The sequence below is a fragment of the Triturus cristatus genome, chromosome 4_1 (genome assembly GCF_964204655.1).
Source record: "Triturus cristatus chromosome 4_1, aTriCri1.1, whole genome shotgun sequence".
Classification (NCBI taxonomy): Eukaryota; Metazoa; Chordata; class Amphibia; order Caudata; family Salamandridae; genus Triturus; species Triturus cristatus.
This window is the reverse complement of record NC_140585.1, coordinates 661,459,122-661,473,230: the sequence shown is the minus strand read 5'-3', so window position 1 is coordinate 661,473,230 and position 14,109 is coordinate 661,459,122.

Here is a 14,109-nt window from a genome sequence, read left to right as displayed (position 1 = left end):
CCCGGGCCTTCCGGATCGCGCCCTGGGCACCCTGCCACACGGCAGTACCCGGGTCGGAGCCCGGGGCGGGCCGGTCGCCCTCCCCGGGGCCCCCAGGGGCCCGGCCGGAGCTCCGGAACCCAGACGAGCGAGGGGAGGATCCCCGGCCACAACGGAACCCCGTCCCGGGCCTTTGGCAGTGCCGCAGGCTGGGGGATGGGGCCCGGGGCCGGACGCCCCGACCCGGGGCCCGACCGGGCCCCTGGACCCAGCCGGGGCTCCTGGGCCCGGAGGCGCAGGGGAAGCCTCCCCGGGCCTTCCGGATCGCGCCCTGGGCTCCCTGCCACACGGCAGTACCCGGGTCGGAGCCCGGGGCGGGCCGGTCGCCCTCCCCGGGGCCCCCAGGGGCCCGGCCGGAGCTCCGGAACCCAGACGAGCGAGGGGAGGATCCCCGGCCACAACGGAACCCCGTCCAGGGCCTTTGGCAGTGCCGCAGGCCGGGGGACGGGGCCCGGGGCCGGAGACCCCGACCCGGGGCCCAGGCGGGCCCCTGAAACCAGCCGGGGCTCCCGGGCCCGGGGGCGCGGTCCGGAGGGCCCGGGGAGGCTTCCCCTGCGCCTCCGGGCCCAGCCGGGGCTCCCGGGCCCGGAGGCACAGGGGAAGCCTCCCTGGGCCCTCCGGCCCCCTCCCCGGGCAGCCTGCCATGCGGCAGGACCCGGGACGGAGCCCGGGGCGGGGAGGCCGCCCTCCCCGGGGCCCCCAGGGGCCAGCCGGAGCTCCTGAACCCAATCCAGCGAGGGGAGGCTCCCCGGCCACAACGGAACCCCGTCCCGGGCCTTTGGCAGTGCCGCAGGCCGGGGGATGGGGCCGGGGCCGGAGACCCTGACCCGGGGCCCGGCCGGGCCCCTGGATCCAGCCGGGGCTCCCGGGCCCGCAGGCGCAGGGGAAGCCTCCCCGGGCCCTCCGGACCCCGCCCCAGGCACCCTGCCATGCGGCAGGACCCAGGACAGAGCCCGGGGCGGGGAGGCCACCCTCCCCGGGGCCCCCAGGGGCCCGGCCGGAGCTCCGGGACCTGAGACGAGTGAGGGGAGGCTCCCCGGCCACAACGGAACCCCGTCCCGGGCCTTTGGCAGTGCCGCAGGCCGGGGGACAGGGCCCGGGGCTGGAGACCCCGACCCGGGGCCCGGCCGGGCCCCTGGACCCAGCCGGGGCTCCCGGGCGCACAGGCACAGGGGAAGCCTCCCCGGGCCCTCCGGACCCCGCCCCGGGCACCCTGCCACGCGGCAGGACCCAGGACGGAGCCCGGGGAGGCCGCCCTCCCCGGGGCCCCCAGGGGCCCGGCCGGAGCTCCGGGACCCGAGACGATCGAGGGGAGGCTTCCCGGCCACAACGGCACCCCATCCGGGGGATGGGGCCCGGGGCCGGAGACCCCCAACCCGGGGCCCGACTGGGCCCCTGGACCCAGCCTGGGCTCCCAGGCCCGGAGGCACAGGGAAAGCCTCCCCGGGCCCTCCGGGCACCCTGCCACGCGGCAGGACCCAGGACCCAGCTGCCGGCTGAGGACCGAGAGGGCTCCCAGAGTACCCTGTCCCTAGTAATCCGGAGAAAGGCTACCCCCCGTTCCTGAAACCCGCACGCTCCGAGTGACGGAGGGGACCCTAGGGGCGAACGCACCAGGCCTCCTGGAGCCCTGGCTGGGATCCGGGAGGTGAATGGACCCTCATCCGTACTTCCAGGCCGGCCCTGCCATCTGGTCGTCCCATTGGAAAGCATTGCGTGTGACCAGATGGCCGAGGGTACAGGAGCGACCACGTGGCCCGCACCTGAAAGGACTCCCGTCTGCCCGCGCCATAGCGGTAGGGCTCCCGCCTGACCACCCACCCACCAGGGGCTCGGGGGGACTCTGCTTCCCGGGGTGACCTCAGCGGGGCCCCGGCTGGGCCTCAGGCACGGGGAGGTCCACCGGAGCTCTCGGGGCCTGGGCACCCGGAGGGGGGGAGGACTGCCCGGGACCCATGGAGCCCGTCACTTTGCCATGCCGTGGCCCGGAGGAGGGAAGCCCCGGAGGCCTGGGAGGATGTTGCCCGGGCGTAGCTCGTCTGGTCCCCCGGCAATGAACCGCGCTGGCCCCGGAGAGGGTGTTCCGGCATACCCTGCCCCTACTAATCCGGAGGAAGGCTACCCCCCTTTCTTGTAACCCGCGCGCTCCGAGTGACGGAGGGGACCCCAGGCGCAGACGCGCCCGGCCTCCTGGAGCCCTGGCTGGGATCCGGGAGGCGAATGGACCCTCATCGGGACTTCCAGGCCGGCTCGGCCATCTGGTCGCCCCATTGGAAAACATTGCGCGCAACCAGATGGCCGAGGGGAAAGGAGCGACCAGATGGCCGGCAACTGAAAGGAGCCATAGTGGTAGGGCTCCCTGCCTGCCTGCCCACCCAGGCAGGGCTCCAGGGCATTGCACCAGGGACCCTTGTCCCAGGCAGACGGACACTTGTCAGGCGGCAGGACGGGGCCTCCCACGCCCCAGGCCCTGACCGAAACCCAGGCCCCGGGGCCGGTCACTGCTTCTCAACCCAGCCAGGCCGGGGAGACCGGGGAGGCGGGACAGGGGGCTCCCGCACCCTGGGACGGAGCTCCAGCACCGGGCCCAGCTTCCGGACCACCAGCCAGGCCGGGGAAAGCCTCCCCGGGCCCCGGTGGACCCCCGTCCCCAGCGCCCGGACGCTCGGCTGGCTTGTGGGACAGGGGGCTCCCGCACCCTGGGACGGAGCTCCAGCACCGGGCCCAGCTTCCAGACCCCCAGCCAGGCCGGGGAGAGCCTCGCCGGGCCCCGGTGGAACCCTGTCCCCAGCTCCCGGACCCTCGGCTGGTTTGCGGGACAGGGGGCTCCCGCACCCTGGGACGGAGCTCCAGCACCGGGCCCGGGCCCAGCTTCCGGACCCCCAGCCAGGCCGGGGAGTGCCTCCCCGGGCCCCGGTGGACACCCGTCCCCAGCGCCCGGACCCTTGGCTGGCTTGCGGGACAGGGGGCTCCCGCATCCCGGGACGGAGCCGCACCCTGGGACGGAGCTCCAGCACCGGGCCCAGCTTCTGAACCCTAGCCAGAGCGGGGAGAGCCTCCCCGGGCCCCGGTGGAACCCCTTCCCCAGCGCCCGTACCCTCGGCTGGCTTGCAGGACGGGGGGGCTCCCGCACTCTGGGACGGAGCCGCACCCTGGGACGGAGCTCCAGCACCGGGCCCAGCTTCCCGACCCTAGCCAGGCCGGGGAGAGCCTCCTCGGGCCCCGGTGGACCCTCTCTTCCCTAGCGCCCGTACCCTCGGCTGGCTTGCAGGACGGGGGGCTCCCGCACTCTGGGACAGAGCCGCACCCTGGGACGGAGCCGCACCCTGGGACGGAGCTCCAGTACCGGGCCCAGCTTCTGGACCCTAGCCAGGCCAGGGACAGCCTCCCCGGGCCCCCGGTGGACCCCCTGTCCCCAGCACCCGGAACCTCGGTGGGAACCAAGGAGGGTTAAGCACAGGCCACGTCCTCTCCCCGACAGTCTGCCCGGGGAGCCCATTTTTATCGTATATTAAGCCCCCACGTAGTGGGGGCTTACAGAACTCTGGGGGAGGACAAAAGCTGGAGGCAGTCCGGCCGGCCGGCAGGCCGGCCATCTGGTCACCCGGCCCACAGAGCCATCTGGTCGCCCGGCCCGCAGGGCCATCTGGTCGCCCGGCCCGCAGGGCCATCTGGTCGCGCAACCAGGCGACCAGATGCCCAGGGACCACCCGGCCCCCAGGTGGCCTGGGAGGGTGCCGTGCCCAGTCGCCCTGGCAGTCCGGCGAGGGTGGCCAGGCACTCCGAGGCAGCCGCTCGGGAGGGCTCCTTCCCCGGTGCTGCTCCTCGCCTCCCTGGGCAGGAGCGGCGGGAAGGGGAGGCTAGGCCATCTGGTCACCCTGCCGAGCAGCGAGGGACTGTGGCCCCCGTCCCCGCGCCCCGGTGTGGCAGGGATGGGAGGGGGAAGCCCCCGTGCCAGAAGGCACGTGGTGGAGGCAGCCTCCCGCAGGCCCGCATTACCCCCTTCCGCGTACCTTCCCACTGGCCCGGAGGTCGAGGGACCCACCCCTGGGTGTGGTGGAGGAGGGCGTCCGCGGGCGCCCACGCACGGAGAGAGACAAAAGCTTGGCTCAGAGGATGACTTTCAATAGATCGCAGCGAGGTAGCTGCTCTGCTACTTACGAAACCCTGACCCAGAATCAGGTCGTCTATGAATGATTTAGCACCGGGTGCCCCAAGAACATGCGGTGCACTAAGGAACATGCGGTGCACTAAGGAACCCAGACGAGCGAGGGGAGGATCCTCGGCCACAACGGAACCCCGTCCCGGGCCTTTGGCAGTGCTGCAGGCCGGGGGACGGGGCCCGGGGTCGGAGACCCCGACCCGGGGCCCGACCGGGCCCCTGGACCCAGCCGGAGCTCCCGGGCTCGGAGGCACAGGGGGAGCCTCCCCGGGCCCTCCGGACCCCGCCCCAGGCACCCTGCCACGCGGCAGGACCCAGGACGGAGCCCGGGTTGGGGAGGCCGCCCTCCCCGGGGCCCCCAGGGGCCCGGCCGGAGCTCCTGAACCCGATCCAGCGAGGGGAGGCTCCCCGGGCACAACGGAACCCCGTCCCGGGCCTTTGGCAGTGCCGCAGGCCGGGGGCGGGGGACGGGGCCGGAGACCCCGACCCGGAGCCCGGCCCCTGGACCCAGCCGGGGCTCCCAGGACCGCAGGCACAGAGGAAGCCTCCCCGGGCCCTCCGGACCCCGTCCCGGGCACCCTGCCACGCGGCAGGCCCCGGGACAGACACGGGGCTGGGGCGGCATCCGGGCCCATCCAGCTGCCGGCTGAGGACCGAGAGGGGTCCCAGAGTACCCTGTCCCTAGTAATCCGGAGGAAGGCTACCCCCCGTTCTTGAAACCCGCGGGCACCGAATGACGGAGGGGACCCTAGGCGCGGACGCGCCCGGCCTCCTGGAGCCCTGGCTGGGATCCGGGAGGCGAATGGACCCTCATCGGGACTTCCAGGCCGGCATTGCCATCTGGTCGCCCCATTGGAAAGCATTGCGCGTGACCAGATGGCCGAGGGTAAAGGAGCGACCACATGGCCCGCACCTGAAAGGACTCCCGTCTGCCCACGCCATAGCGGTAGGGCTCCCGCCTGACCACCCACCCACCAGGGGCTCGGGGGGGACTCTGCTTCCCGGGGTGGCCTCGGGGGGGCCCCGGCTGGGCCTCAGGCACGGGGAGGACCAACGGAGCTCTCGGGGCCTGGGCGCCCGGGGGGAGGACTGCCTGGGACCCGTGGAGCCCGTCCCTGGGCACTTTGCCATCCTGCGGCCCGGAGGAGGGAAGCCCCGGAGGCCTCGGAGGATGTTGCCCAGGCGTAGCCCATCTGGTCCCCGGCAATGAACTGCACAGCCCCGGAGGGGGTGTTCCGGCATACCCTGTAACCCGCGCGCTCCGAGTGACGGAGGGGACCCTAGGCACGGACGCGCCCGGCCTCCTGGAGCCCTGGCTGGGATCCGCGAGGCGAATGGACCCTCATCGGGACTTCCAGGCCGGCCCGGCCATCTGGTCGCCCCATTGGAAAGCATTGCGTGCGACCAGATGGCCGAGGGGGAAGGAGCGACCAGATGGCCGGCAACTGAAAGGACTCCCGTCTGCCCGCCCAGAGCCGGGCCATAGCGGTAGGGCTCCCGCCTGCCCACCCACGCAGGGCTCTGGGGGCTCTGCTTCCTGGGGGGCTCGGCGACCCCGGCTGGGCCTCAGGCACTTGGAGGACCACCGGAGCTCTCGGGCCCGAGCGCCCGGGGGAGGACTGCCTGAGGCACCGTGGAGCTCGTCCCGGGCACTCTTCCACGCCGCGGGCCGGAGGAGGGAGCCCCGGACGCCTGGGAGGATGTTGCCCGGGCATAGCCCATCTGGTCCCCGGCAAAGAACCACCAGCCCTGGAGGGGTGTTCCGGCACACTGTTCATTTCACAGCGAGTCAGTATTGCCTGAGAATCACACCCACCCCACGTTACATCTGCATTTAAATGATCTCTTCAAATCGTCAAACGGAATGCACAGTTTACCATTTCATTTTTCAGATGAGAGCAAAGGTAATGTGGAGATGGTCACCAGCTGCATGATGCTATGGCCCTCTAAGCTCAGGAAACAGTAAGATGCATGCAAACTCTGGTTTTCAGTCCCAGGGAGCTGGTGCATCACTAGCGTCAAGGCCAGCCAGAGGACAGGCCTCGGGTTTGAAAAGGGAGCTAGCATCTACTTGTTATTAAAAACAAACGAGTCTACTTGCTTTAGTTCAAGCTGTTTTAAAAGCTACCAATTATGACTGAAAAACAGAGCGCAACTATGCTTTCGGCTTTCATAACCACATTATGTGATTAGGAAGACAGTGGCACACTGTTTTTCAGTCATTAAAAAGACACTTCGGCCCGCTGCACAGCTCAATCTAATAAAAAGAAAAGTAACAGAGACTCGCACTTGTTCTCACTTGTACTCCGTGATTGCAACAAAATTTAAATAGCAATTAGCATGCTGGGATTGCTGGTGCAATCGCAGACGGTTTACATTTCTTAAACGAACGCAGCTCATTGAAGGCATGTGTGCAGTTACCCAAGACAGAGTTTAGTTTAATAAGATAAATCAGGTTGCAAAAGCGCTCATTAGTGAGTCAGCCCAGCCAATGGATGACGAGGGGTAGCTCTTTCACAGCCACAAAACACGTGCACCACAGCACTCTTTGGGAACGTGACACTCAAAAGTGAAAGCTGGCGGACTCCACCTCTTAGGACTCACCAGCCAATAAAAGCTGCACACGCATTGGAGGAGCCAGAGCATGCTTTCCATGGTAGACACCCACTCCTCCATCTGGGTCTGCTACACCCTTCCCCAATAGATGAATGGTGCTCTGCTGATCCGCCCTGGGGCAGAGAAGTCTAATTCCAAAATCATGCCTCGCCGATAAAATTGGTGACGCCTTCCACAGTAATATCACTGCCCTGCAGGGCTTTAAGTGGGATGAAAATACTCGGGGGGTCTTTAAAAATACGCAAGCTAAAAATCTGTGCCGCCCGACTTGTATTTTGTCATTACATCCAGACATATGATACAACAAGTAACATCATGCCTACAACAAGTCCGGACTATTGGCTTTGTCAATGGTTGTTATTAGCATAAGATAAATAAGCAGCAACTATGGCTTGTATATAATATTGAAAAAGCTTTCACTTAAAGCCCTGGTGACACCACAACAATGTTGCTGCTCCTGAGCTTCAAAAAGAGAAGGGAAATCCAGAGAGAAAATTACTCTTTAAAGGATTTCCATTCCCCTACAACGCTCACCTGGCATGACCTCATGCCGTAACTTTTCCACTAGTGAGAAGCGAGTAGGGCACAAAACAGAGTCCAATAGAGACCCGTTTCGACACCTCCTTAAAAAACTGTCGGAGCTCATCACCGGTGAGACCCGTCCCACTTGAAGCCCTGCTGCCCTGGTTTATGCCTGTAGGATGAGAATCACACTCGCTCGGCACACGTGCACATACAGTCTCACTCTTCAACTACCATAAAAAAAATCTAAATCCTGCTTAACAGAGCACCCATTAGCTTTTTGACTAGAGGTGCTCCTAAGTTTTTCTCTGAATTTGGAAGAGGGTTACAGAAAGGCTTATGCCATCTGACCACGTATTTTGTGAAATAAAATACCAGAGTAATGTGACCTGAAAGGACCTTGGAATTCAGACTAATTTATTTATATTGTCACAGAACTCTACAATGCCTTGCACAATACTTATAACATAAATCAAGTGAGACACATATCCCACATGTATGGTATGTTAGTTAATTATTTTATGACAGACGTTGAGGATTTAGGTAGCAATATGAAGAAAATCAAACAAAGGCACTTATTCTGATGCTAAATGGATATAAATTAGCAAATGTTTGGCAGAAAACAATACCCTCAAATTGTAACATCAAATTGAATAGTGCAGTTATAGATAATTCTGTTAGAAACAGTGGCTAGAGACACAATGGCAGCCAATTATAAATGTATCCGCACATAGTGTCCTGCCACATCCTGATGAGGGCAGACTGGATTTCTTCGAAAACAGAGGACAGGTCTTAAAGCTGTGTGATTGTTGGGTGCCAGATTCCTTTGTTGTACCTCATATAACACTACCATGTGCTAAATTGTTTTAATTCAGGACTGTGAGACCTGTCAGCCTTGGGTGGTCTTCCTCCAAATGTTTTGTCTTCTCCATTCCTATTTTGCTGGATTTGTTTTTGTTGGCCTTAGGATCTGTACACTTAACCATGCTACCCAGTGCTAAGGTGCTCGTGCTCACTTACTAAAATATGTTACAATTGGCTTACACCTGATTGGCATATTTTATTTACTTATAAATCCCTAGTTAAATGGTATACCATAGACCCAGGGACAGTAAATTAAATGCTGCTAGATGTCCTGCAGCACTTATAGTGCCACCTACCAATTTAGTCCTTTAAAACATGGTTCAGTTTTAAACTGCCAATTAGATCTGGCAACATAAACACCTTGCCAGGTCTTAACTTCCTTTATAATACACATGTCACCCCTAAATAAGGCCATAAACAGCCCATGGGGCAAGGAACATTCTATTTAAAAGTTGGACATGTACTTTTCGATTTTACATGTCCTAGTAGGAAAAAACTCACAAATTCGTTTTTCACTATTGTGAGACCTACCTCTCCCATTGGATAACATTGGGTTACCTTATTACATTTAATAAGTGATAACATTTGTTTGGAAGCAGGTAGAATTTAAAATTCTCTTAAATGGTAGAATTGAATTTTGAATCACAGTTCTGAAAATGCCACATTTAGAAAGTTGGCATTGTCTTGTCCCAACCATTTGGTGAATGCAGCCTGTATCCTGGGTCATATTACTAGGTGTGAGTGGACGTTGCGTTTTGTGCTTTCCTCCTAGTCAAAAGGGGACCTGGTCTTGGCAGTAGGGGTCATCTTAGCAGGACTGGCGGCAGAGCTGTGCACAGTTTCACTTACACTTCATACCAGCTGCCTCAGCACACACACAAAGAACTTCACACTAGCCTTTTGTGACTCCAGACATTGTGAGACCAGTGTAGGGAGGCAGGAAATTCAGTTCCATACACTACTGGGGAGGTGATACTCCAGAAGTTTCTTCCATTTCAAAGTTGGCACCAGGAATACAACTAGGACCATCAGACCACCTCTTCAGTTCACTTCTGGACCTGTGGAGGACTCTCAGGACCCTGCTGTGTACTTCAGAGGAGTACCCTGCTGTACCAAGAGACCTGGCCTGCTGCCTGAAGTCTGCCATGTGCCCTCAGTAGACTGCCCTGCTGCTTGAGTTGAGACCTGCTTTTTTGCTTGAAATGAGGAATTCCAGAGTGACTTGAAGGTCTAGTTGGTTGGCCTCCTATCAGAGCCTCAGCTTGAGAAAATTCTCCAACTATCTTGAACGCTCACCTGGACCAAGCCTGAGTGAATCCTGACACTCCAAGTGGTGCCCATCCAGTCCTGAACCATTGGAAGTGGTGGTAAATGGGCCCAGATACTTCAAATCCCAAATTGAGGACTTTGAAAATTTCAGCCAAAAATGGCCCTGAGAACCAAGAGGCGACAGCAAACTTACCTGCTCACTGATCAACCCAAGGTGCATTGCTGGTCGGCCTGACTTTGCTGCAGCTCTTGCTATGTTCTTCTCCACTGCAAAAAATTGTGTTCCGTGGTTCCTCTCCAGAAGGGTATCTGGGCTAGTGTAGCCCTCATCGGCAACAGCCTGTATCTTTGTCCCACTGGAGATTTTCCACTTTCAAAAAAGATACTAAGTCTGACCCATTGAACCAAGGTCTAGCATGATTATGGATGTCGGCTACCTATGCCGACAACCAGAACCACAACTCCCATGAGCCTTCACCAGGAAGTGCTGTTGATTTACAATGCAGATTGACAAAGTAACTGCCCCTTATGGAGGTAGCTCCGGTTTCAGAAACAACAGCTCCTTCCTTGAAGGTGCTACTAATCACCTGCTGATTGCGAGTCTCTGCCAGCATAAAAATGTGCTCCCCGCTGCCCTCCATTCACATCGGGAGGAAGGAGCAGATGCATCTGGGCTTGCCGTAAGGGACACACGTTGACGACGTAAGCGGTTAAATGATTGGAGGGACACAATATCCCGGGAAATGTATGTATGTGGATGAACGTGTATGCTGCATTTTTAAAAAGCTTGACCTCTCCCTTTTTATTACACTTTAAAGTGTGAATGCAGGGATCCCTGTGCCCTTCTTCCATAGGGCTGGTCTCACAACTGTAATAATGACATGATTTTACCTCATGTGTGAAGTGCCACAAAACCACGAAGCATGCAAGTTTTGCATGCTTTCAAATGTACAAGCATTGTGATGCATTCCCTACATGTAGAATATGGAATGGTAAGGATATTCTTGTTTATCCACAGGTACTGGAAAGCAAGATTAGTTCAGACGTATTTACAGGTCACTCCGGTTTGATGGCAAAGCACATTGCCTCATTAGCATTCCGTATGCCCGTCATGAGGAAAGCCACAGACTCAATTGAGCCACAAGGCAGAAACATGTTGACGTTAACAGTGGTGATGGGGTACTAATTACCCTTTTCTTCACAATTGATTTTAATCACCAAGTGCCTTGTCTAGAGAATAAACTGTTTTAGGATGCCACATTGGTTTTTAACACACCTATATCACAGATCCATTCTTAGTTAGAAGCGCCTCGCTGACTCCAGGTGTATGCTCGCTCTCCATCAAACTGTGGTTTTGGACAGTGAGTATTGGCCTATGATGAAGCATGACACCTGGTGGTGTGTGAGGACAATCTGTTACATTTTTCTACATTCCCAACACTTGAATGAGTAGCGTGGGGGATTACATCACATATCTGTATAATTGCTAAATTTTCAGGGAGCTTATTTTTGTGCACATATGTTGTGTTGGGAGGCCAGCTCACCATAGAGACCCCAGAGCCTCTAGTTCCCTACCCGGGGTACTTCCCGGGGGAGTGTGTTTATTTGCTGGTAATTGATAGCCAGTCTGTGTTCTTGGATGTATAAATTATGCTGACTGACCTGCGTTTTAGTTTCTGATGTGCAGCTTTGTTTTTTTTAGAAAAAGCTGCTATTTGGATGTCTTAGCCTGTGATAATGACACAGTTCTAATCACAAATTGCACTTTCACACTCATTTGTTTTACTGCTATGATATTGTTGTAGATTACGTTTTTTTGATCTGAAACAACCAGAACAACTAGGTTAATACACACACGTTTGCCAAACAAATACCAAATGCTTACCTTAACAAAAAGCCAGATATGTTGGCTTTGCTAATGCTTCCTTGATGATAGATGTCTCGACAGAAATGTGTAAAGTGGTAGTTAAGGATCAGATTTAAAGTTTGGTGAACAGGGTTCTCTGTTGCAAACTTGACACAATATCCTCTCTGCCAAGCTTTTTATCCACACGCCTCATTTGGAATCCACTTTGGTAGTCTGTATTCAAAATCAATTTTTTTAAAAAGTTTGGAGTATGGTCTTGAAAACCAATGGCGACTGTTCTCCAAACATTTTGTACCTTGAAGGGAACCACCGTGACAGATGTTCCCTTCAAAGTACAGAGATGGCCACTGGGATGGCAGTTATCCCTAAATTTGACGGACAGTAGTCCATCAGGATGGTGGACGCGATATCCTCCACCTGCTTGACAGATGGAGCATTTTCCGTCAACCTTAAAATCAGGCCCGAAATGTCTAGAAGAGCACGGTTACTGTAGAAAAGACATTCGGCCTCATTTGGATGTCGGTCAGAAAGCCTCCAACCGATGGTCGGAGGCTTTCTGACCGACATCCATGGTTCAAACTTCGACCGCCTTAGTACAAAGAAGGCGGTCGGAGTTTAAACTGGATGGTCAATCCGACTGGCTTCCGAAGGCCTCAAGGAGGCAGTCAGTCAGTTGTAACCACCACATAATCCCTTACAGATGCGGGATTACGATGTTGGTTTCTGACAGGCTTTCCATGTTGGGCTTTCCGACATGGAAAGTCTGCCAAAAAGTTACTTTGGGGGCCCTTAGCAGGGGCCCTTTCTGTCTGCGGGGGGCACTGTGAGGTGTCTGCCACACTGTGCCGGGATTTACAGTAAGTCCCATTTCTCCATGGGAGCTTCTGCTGTGGCCAGTTTCCGACCACCGTACAAGGTCCCATAGGGAAATAGGAGTTTGTTACCACACCATGTGCGGACTCATCGTAATTGCGTGTCCGTACAGCCGTCCCGAGGTCGGTAGGATCCGAAACCGCAGAGATGTCGGTCGAAGGCATGTTATGTTTTGTTCATTTTAAGATCTAGTATGATAGCTCTGCTGTCAAACAGATATTTTGTTTGTAAGATAGAGTGAGTTTTGGGTCTGTGACCTTCAACCACTGTTTTTTGATCAGCCTCCCAAAGAATTAGAGACTTTGTCATTTCTGTTCCCTCTCTGCCTGGAGAAGAATGTGTATCTTACCTGATCATATTGGCTATTAGAGTGTATATTTTGCCACCAAATCAGTTCTTGCAATAAACTGCTTGAGGGGGGACTTTTAAACCAGTAGCCAGTAGTCACTGTGCCTGCTCCTGTGTTTAACATTGTGCATTTTTATTGGATTAGATACAGTGACTAAGTACATTTGAGATAAGTTTGTTCAGAGTGAAAGTAACTTATTTTTTTAAATAAAGATTTAGTGCAGCACTTCTACCATTTAAAAGCACTGCACATACTGACTCTTAACCATTTTGTGTTATTCAGTTTACCCACCTTGGGAGTGATAGAGCGCCATGTTATTCTGAAATCGCAGGGGTGCATCATAATCACAGGCACCCATATATTTAGAGGAAATATATTAATGTGTGGGTTTTAGAAATATAGTACTAAAGTAGCATATAATAGTGTGAATAACAGTGTAATCATGTCATTTATGAAGATCAATGCAGTGTTTAATCGAAAGTGTATTCTAGATGATGCATAATGAATTAGTTCACGTATAAGGTGATGCATTAGGTTTAAACTTGCACCATATTAAAGTCTGCACGTATAGTTTGCTTATTCATGTATGAAGAGTAATAAAATCAATGGTTTTAATGTGATTTTAGAAATGTGTGTTTAAATGCCAAGGCCAGACTGCATATATGTTTAAGAGAAAGGCCTATTCGTTGTTATGTTAGCTGAATATTGTAGGCCGAAAATTGTTTCCTTTGGAAAGGCTCTGGGTTTTAGAAAAGTCAGAAGATCTCAGAGAGAGGAACGTTTCTTGTTCCCATGTTTATGTTGCAGGTGCAAGGACACCTAGCTCGTTAGGAAGACTAACCCTTTGTTTTAGGAGTTAGGATGGTAGGAGAAGCAACCATGGGAGTACACTGGAATGCAGAGATGATACTTTCAGCGGAGAACGTGCCTGGGACCCAAGGTCCAATTGGATGAAGTAAGAGTTTCGATGGAAAAGTACAGGAGGAAGACCTGACCGAAGAGGTGTGACGAGGGCGTATTCTACTTTATTTGTGATTTTGAATTAGGGACAGTGCCCTGGGGGTTGAGCAGTCGTGGACTAGAGGGGAAGCTGGAAGGAGCATCTCAGATCGAGCTCTATAGCTTTTGCTACTAACTTAATCAAAGTGAGTGTACTTCCAAGGAAGTCTTCACTACTGACACCGTTTACTCTCTTGCCTGGGAACAATGCTAAGTAGGGATGTCATCCTAGAGACAGTGTAGGGATAGACTAATTGCTTTTTTTTATGTTAATGACTTCTAACATTCAGATAGGGGCAGTTATTGGTTGCCTGATGCTTCTGGCGTTAACTATTCTCCTTATTCTGAGTCGGATGAGACTCTTGGGTAGAATATTCTTTGTATTAGCGCCCATTTATTTTCTTAACCTCATGATGAGGTGCTTGTATGTGCAACTATTTTTGGCTTTGTAATAAACCCCAACATTTGAAATTCTGAGTCAGTGATTTTTGAAGTATAAATTTGAAGTTTAATTGGCTATATTGAGAAATTGGATTTTCTTCCCTTCGC